At 40.8% G+C, this 6369-nt stretch overlaps 1 pseudogene; it reads left to right on the top strand.

Annotated features, from left to right (window-relative positions):
• The first annotated feature begins 1825 nt into the window (after positions 1 to 1825).
• On the top strand, positions 1826 to 2675 carry LOC101691560 (annotated as a pseudogene).
• Positions 2676 to 6369: the final 3694 nt, after the last annotated feature.

Raw genomic sequence — 6369 nt, 5'->3', positions numbered from 1 at the left:
TCCTCTGTGTTCCTACTCTATGACATAAAGGACTTCAGATCATTATAGCTGCCTTCGAAAAGACAAGTCATGTAATCCAGAATCCTCTCTTGACCTTCAGTCCATTTTCAGAGAATGTTTACCTTTTCAGAGTATATCTTGTGAGTTCTAATCATACAGCTGAGAGTTTTGACAGATGCCACACAACAGATCTCTAATTGAATACACAAAGACATTCTGAAAACCTGATAAAACTAAGGAGAGAGGAGCCAGCCATCAGAGTGAGCTTGGTGAATGGCCTTGCTGTGTAGAGCTACACAGCCATGCACAGAGGAGAGAGGGCGCTCCCAGCGCTGTTGCCATCCCTTTGGATCCCCCAGGAAGAGTCACAGGAAAAAGGAAGAAGTGGGAATTTTCATTTTGGACTGTTTTGGGAAGACAGACAGTTTGGCTGAAGTATAAGAAGAGACAAAGACAAGTTCTTCACATAGAGAGCTTTTGGGTGGGAACAAGCTATTCTGGAACACCCCATTTCTTTTTAGCTATGAGAAAATTAAAGATTTTTTTTAAATGCACTTCACATTATGAAACACTACTAGGAACTTAACAGCAACAAGGAATATAGAGTTTGAATTTGATGCTCATCACTTACAGCAATTCCCACCTAAAAGCTAGTATGTGTTTGGATAATAACTCACATTCTAGAAAAAAGAAAGATGATAGAAATATAGATAACTAATCAGATAGAGTGATGCTAAATATATTTGAAGACTTTGGGGGGCTAACATTTGACACGATTCGTTGTTCCAGGATTTCTCAAAGTCTTTAATATGCTAGAGTACACTGTGAATGGCCAAGAGATGTAAACTTGGTAGCATTTCCTAAGTCTCCATAGCTCAGCAGGATAAAAACAGGGAAGATTTTTCTTACCTATGACCTTCGGTGGTCTATTAATCTATTTCTTCATATTTTACACCTAACCACTTGATTTTACATGAATTACTTATTATAGATAAGTGCTTTGTAAATGATAAGAACAATGGAACTATTAGATACCAGTTTTGGTCGTATCATGAAAGTTGCCCAATCCTGTGTGCCATGTGGAACAGAGTAAGATACCGTCCCTACATACAGCAATAGACACACAAGGCAAATGAGAGATTCAGAGGTGTTAGCAGGTGAACAGAAACATCTATATGGCAAGTTCTATGAAATTCTTTGAATGTGGCACACATATTTAAAGAGAATTTGGAAAGTGAATCCTTTGTGAGAACAGATTTTGGAAGTATTTGATCAAGTGATATTTATATTTTCTTACATTTATTAGGAATGAATTGCCTAAGGATGAGTGTTTGTTTAATAAAATTTCTGATTCTAATGTTAATCCTGTCACTAATTTCTACTCTGCACCAGCAGGGAATAATCTTGCTCTTACAAATACACAAATGCCATCTAGTGGCCATTTAAGCAAAATCCAGACACTTAGTAGAGCCATGCAATATCATTGTTAGAAGAGGTTTCAGGGATTTTCTTGTTCAACCCTATGCACAGAATGCATGCTGTTCCTCTCCAATGTCCCTGACCCCAGTCAAATGTCATTTCTTGGACATCTCCAGTAACAAAGAATTCAGTACTTCCAGAATCTAGCTTTTTCGTTCAGCCCTTGCAAACTCTTCCTTGATTTATGCTTAACTATACTCTCCAGTAGCTTCTACCTTCACTCCTAATTAGGTTTAGTGCCTCTACATGAGATGTACCCAATCTCTTTCCTTCTTCTTTGTGAAGGTATTCTGGTCTCCTAAATCCCCTGCAGACCACACAGGGCCATCCCTTCCTCCTATGCCAAATGTTCTTTGTGCATATCCTGATGATCTATTTAGTACTCCTGCTGGGCAATGGCGTCCTCATCCTGGGGACTGTGTCCAACTCCTACCAGCATATGATCATGTACTTCTTCCCTGGGAACCCATTCTTCTTGTAGATCTGCTACACAAGCTCCTCAGGCTCTTTGATTCTCAACAGCTTCCTAATCTGCAGGAAAACCATCCCCTTCTCTGCCTAGGTGTGCAGATGCTTATCTGCTTTGCCATGGGAGCCACAGAGTGTGTGTGGGCACGATGGCATTTAATCTCTATCTGGCCATCTGTAACCTCCTCAGGTACCTATTGGTGATGAGCAAGCTGCCTATGTGCCCATTACTGGCGGCTCCTGGACAACTGGAAGCATGACTGCCAAGGTGCAAACATCTTTAGTGACATGATTACCCTCCTGTGAGGACAACTTCATCAACCACTTTACCTGTGAGATCCTGGCTGTCCTGAAGTTGGTCTGTGCCTACATCTCATTGATGCGATCACTATGGCAGTAGCCAATGTGATCTTTCTGGGCATTTCAGCTCACTATACTTTCATCTCCTATGTGATTATCATTGCTACCAACCTGAAGATACCCCCAGCTCAGAGAAGGAAAAAGGCCTTTTCTACCTGCTCTGCCTACCTCACATTCAAGGTTCTATAGAACTATGCTTTTTGTGTACGGAAAGCCCAAATCCAAGAACACCACTGAGGGCAGGCAAGGATGTCTGGATGTTTCAAGATGTTTCAGACAAGCTCACCTCCGTCTTCTATGGGGTGATGATCCCTATGCTCAACCTCATCATCTACAGCTTCAGGAACAAGGATGTGAGGCCATTGTGAAGAACATAGTCCTATGCAAACACGTCATCCAGTGATGGTGGAGGGGTCCTGATAGATCTCTATTCCCTAGTTTCTCTTACCTGAGGGGCTCAGAGGATAAGATAAGGGGCCAATTTCGCCAAAGGTGCATAGGCAAATCTGATTACACAGAATGCTTTGTGTGAATAAGGAAGCATTTAATGGGACGTTTTTGTCCCATTCTAGAAGCACTTCTACACAAGTATATACATTGGTCAAGCCTTATACTCATCTATCCTTGGGAAATATACTGTGCTACTTGATGTCCAGGGAAAATAACTCTTCAAGTTTTAATTTTAACTTACAAAAAGCTCTAGGCTATAGATCTATAATTCAATTGCTCCCTGGCCTCTTTCTTTGAACAAGTTTGGATGGGTCCTTGATTCATGGACCTTTCAACATATCCTACTCCATATTAAGCAAGAGTAATATTTATCTCTGTGCTTATTGTTTCTTTCTCCCTATTTTCATATTAATTCTTAAAACTGTTTCTTGAATTGTTCTCTTCCTGTGTCTCCAAAATTGACCTCTTTTCTTATCCTCAGTCATGGTCCCCATCAGAAAACCATTCACACCTCGGGAGCACAGAGGAGAGTGCGTAGGTGGTGGCAAAACTGATGTAAGGGTCAAACACCCAAGCCTTTTTCCTTTCCCCTTGTTGAGGATGTTATTCACCCCCTTGCTTCTGTTCCTGGATATATGAGACCTCCCAGAGCCCATGAGAGTGATGCGGAAACTGAGATGTATTTAGGAGAATCAAATGAATTCTCTTAACTTCCTGACCAGGCTCAACCATGCATGCAGCCAACTGGTGACCATCAATCGCTTTTCTGCCCAAGAATACCCAACCCTACACGGCAATCAGAGGGAGAGGAAGGTGATGTTCACTAGCAGACACCTAAGAATAAACCCCTGACCTGTGAGAAATTCCAAGCCACTTCCCAATAGTGAGCAATCTAGAAGTCCAGTTAAAAGAATGAGCGGGTTCTTTCTATAGTTTGGCTATTGTGGACATTGCTGCTATAAACATTCGGGTGCACGTGCCCCTTCGGATCTCTACGTTTGTATCTGTAGGGTAAATACCCAGTAGATGTCCATCAACAGATGAGTGGATAAAGCAGATGTGGTATATATATACAATGGAATACTACACAGCCATCAAAAGAAATGAAATCTTGCCATTTGCAACGACGTGGATAGAACTAGAGTGTATCATGCTTAGCAAAATAAGTCAAGGGGAGAAAGACAACTGTCATATGATCTCCCTGATATGAGGAAGTGGTGGTGCAACATGGGGGCTTTAGGGGGTAGGAGAGGAATGGATGAAACAAGATGGGATTGGGAGGGAGACAAACCATAAGCGACTCTTAATCTCACAAAACAAACTGAGGGTTGCTGGGGGAAGGGGGTTGGGAGAAGGGGTGTGGGGTTATGGACATTGGGGAGGGTATGTGCTTTGGTGAGTGCTGTGAAGTGTGTAAACCTGGCGATTCACAGACATGTACCCCTGGGGATAAAAATATATTATATGTTTATAAAAAATAAAAAATTTAAAGTTAAAAAAAAAAAAAAAGAATGAGCAGGATAGAAAGCCTCCGAGAGCTGACATGAACTTTTACCCCAATAGGGAGGAAATAAACTAGTCATCAAAACAAACAGCCTTTCCTGGAAAAGAGTTATTGCAGGAAGATGGTGAGACAGTGAAGAAAAATCTCAGTGGGTTCTGTGTGGAATTTGGGAGGCTGTTGGATCAATAAAACAAAAGCCATTGATCTAAGAGAAGCTAGGAGCAGAAAAGGTGACTAGGAGATAAAAATTTGTCCTAGGAGCAAAAATTGACATTGTCGGTCAAACAAAATCCGGGAGAAAGTATTTAAAAGTACATAAAATACTTAAAACTGAATTGTTTTTAGTAGTTAATTTATTTTCAGCATAACTGTATTCATTGTTTTTGCACCACACACAGTGCTCCATGCAATCCATGCCCTCTCCAATACCCACCACCTGGTTCCCCCAACCTCCCACCCCCCACCCCTTCAAAACCCTCAGATTGTTTTTCAGAGTCCTTAGTCTCTCATGGTTCACCTCCCCTTCCAATTTCCCTCAACTCCCATCTCCTCTCTAACTCCCCTTGTCCTCCATGCTATTTGTTATGCTCCACAAATAAGTGAAGCCATATGATAATTGACTCTCTCTATTTACTATAGCACCAAGAACCATAAGATACCTGAGAATAAACCTAACCAAAGAGGTAAAGGATCTGTACTTGAGGAGCTACAGAACACCCATGAAAGAAATTGAAGAAGACACAAAAAGATGGAAGACAATTCCATGCTCTTGGATCGGATGAATAAACATTGTTAAAATGTCTATACTGCCTAGAGCAATCTATACTTTTAATGCTATTCCGATCAAAACTCCACCGGTATTTTTCAAAGAGCTGAAGCAAATAATCCTAAAATTTGTATGGAATCAGTAGAGACCCCAAATCGCTAAGGAAATGTTGAAAAACAAAAATAAAACCGGGCGCATCATGTTACCTGATTTCAAGCTTTACTACAAAGCTGTGATCACCAAGACAGCATGGTACTGGCATAAAAACAGACACATAGATCAGTGGAACAGAGTAGAGAACCCAGATATGGACCCTCAACTCTACGGTCAAATAATCTTCGACAAAACAGGAAAAAATATACAGTGAAAAAAGACAGTCTCTTCAATAAATGGTGCTGGGAAAACTGGACAGCTATATGTAGAAGAATAAAACTCAACCATTCTCTTACACCGTACACAAAGATAAACTCAAAATGGATAAAAGACCTCAAGTGAGACAGGAATCCATTAGAATCTTAGAGGAGAACATAGGGAGTAACCTCTTCGATATCAGCCACAGCAACTTCTTTCAAGATATGTCTCCAAAGGCAAAGGAAACAAAAGCGAAAATGAACTTTTGGGACTTCATCAAAATCAAAAGCTTCTGCACAGCAAAGGAAATAGTCAACAAAACAAAGAGGCAACCCATGGAATGGAAGAAGATATTTGCAAATGACAGTACAGACAAAAGGTTGATATCCAGGATCTATAATGAACTCCTCAAACTCAACACACACAAAATAGACAATCATATAAAAAATGGGCAGAAGATATGAACAGACACTTCTCCAATGAAGACATACAAATGGCTATCAGACACATGAAAAAATGTTCATCATCACTAGCCATCAGGGAGATTCAAATTAAAACCACATTGAGATACCACCTTACACCACTTAGAATGACCAAAATTAGCAAGACAGGAAACAACATGTGTTGGAGGGGATGTGGAGAAAGGGGAACCCTCTTACACTGTTGGTGGGAATGCAAGTTGGTACAGCCACTTTGGAGAACAATGTGGAGATTCCTCAAGAAATTAAAAATAGAGCTTCCCTATGAACCTGCAATTGCACTCCTGGGTATTTACCCCAAAGATACAGATGTAGTGAAAAGAAGGGCCATCTGTACCCCAATGTTTATAGCAGCAATGGCCACGGTCGCCAAACTATGGAAAGCCCTTCAATGGACGAATGGATAAGGAAGATGTGGTCCATATACACTATGGAGTATTATGCCTCCATCAGAAAGGATGAATACCCAACTTTTGTAGCAACATGGACAGGACTAGAAGAGATTATGCTGA

The sequence above is a fragment of the Mustela putorius genome, unplaced genomic scaffold (genome assembly GCF_011764305.1).
Source record: "Mustela putorius furo isolate JIRA1106 unplaced genomic scaffold, ASM1176430v1.1 tig00000580_pilon_pilon_pilon, whole genome shotgun sequence".
In the NCBI taxonomy this organism is placed as follows: Eukaryota; Metazoa; Chordata; class Mammalia; order Carnivora; family Mustelidae; genus Mustela; species Mustela putorius.
Note: the sequence above shows the minus strand (reverse complement) of the source record. Positions and strands in the feature narration are given on the sequence as shown.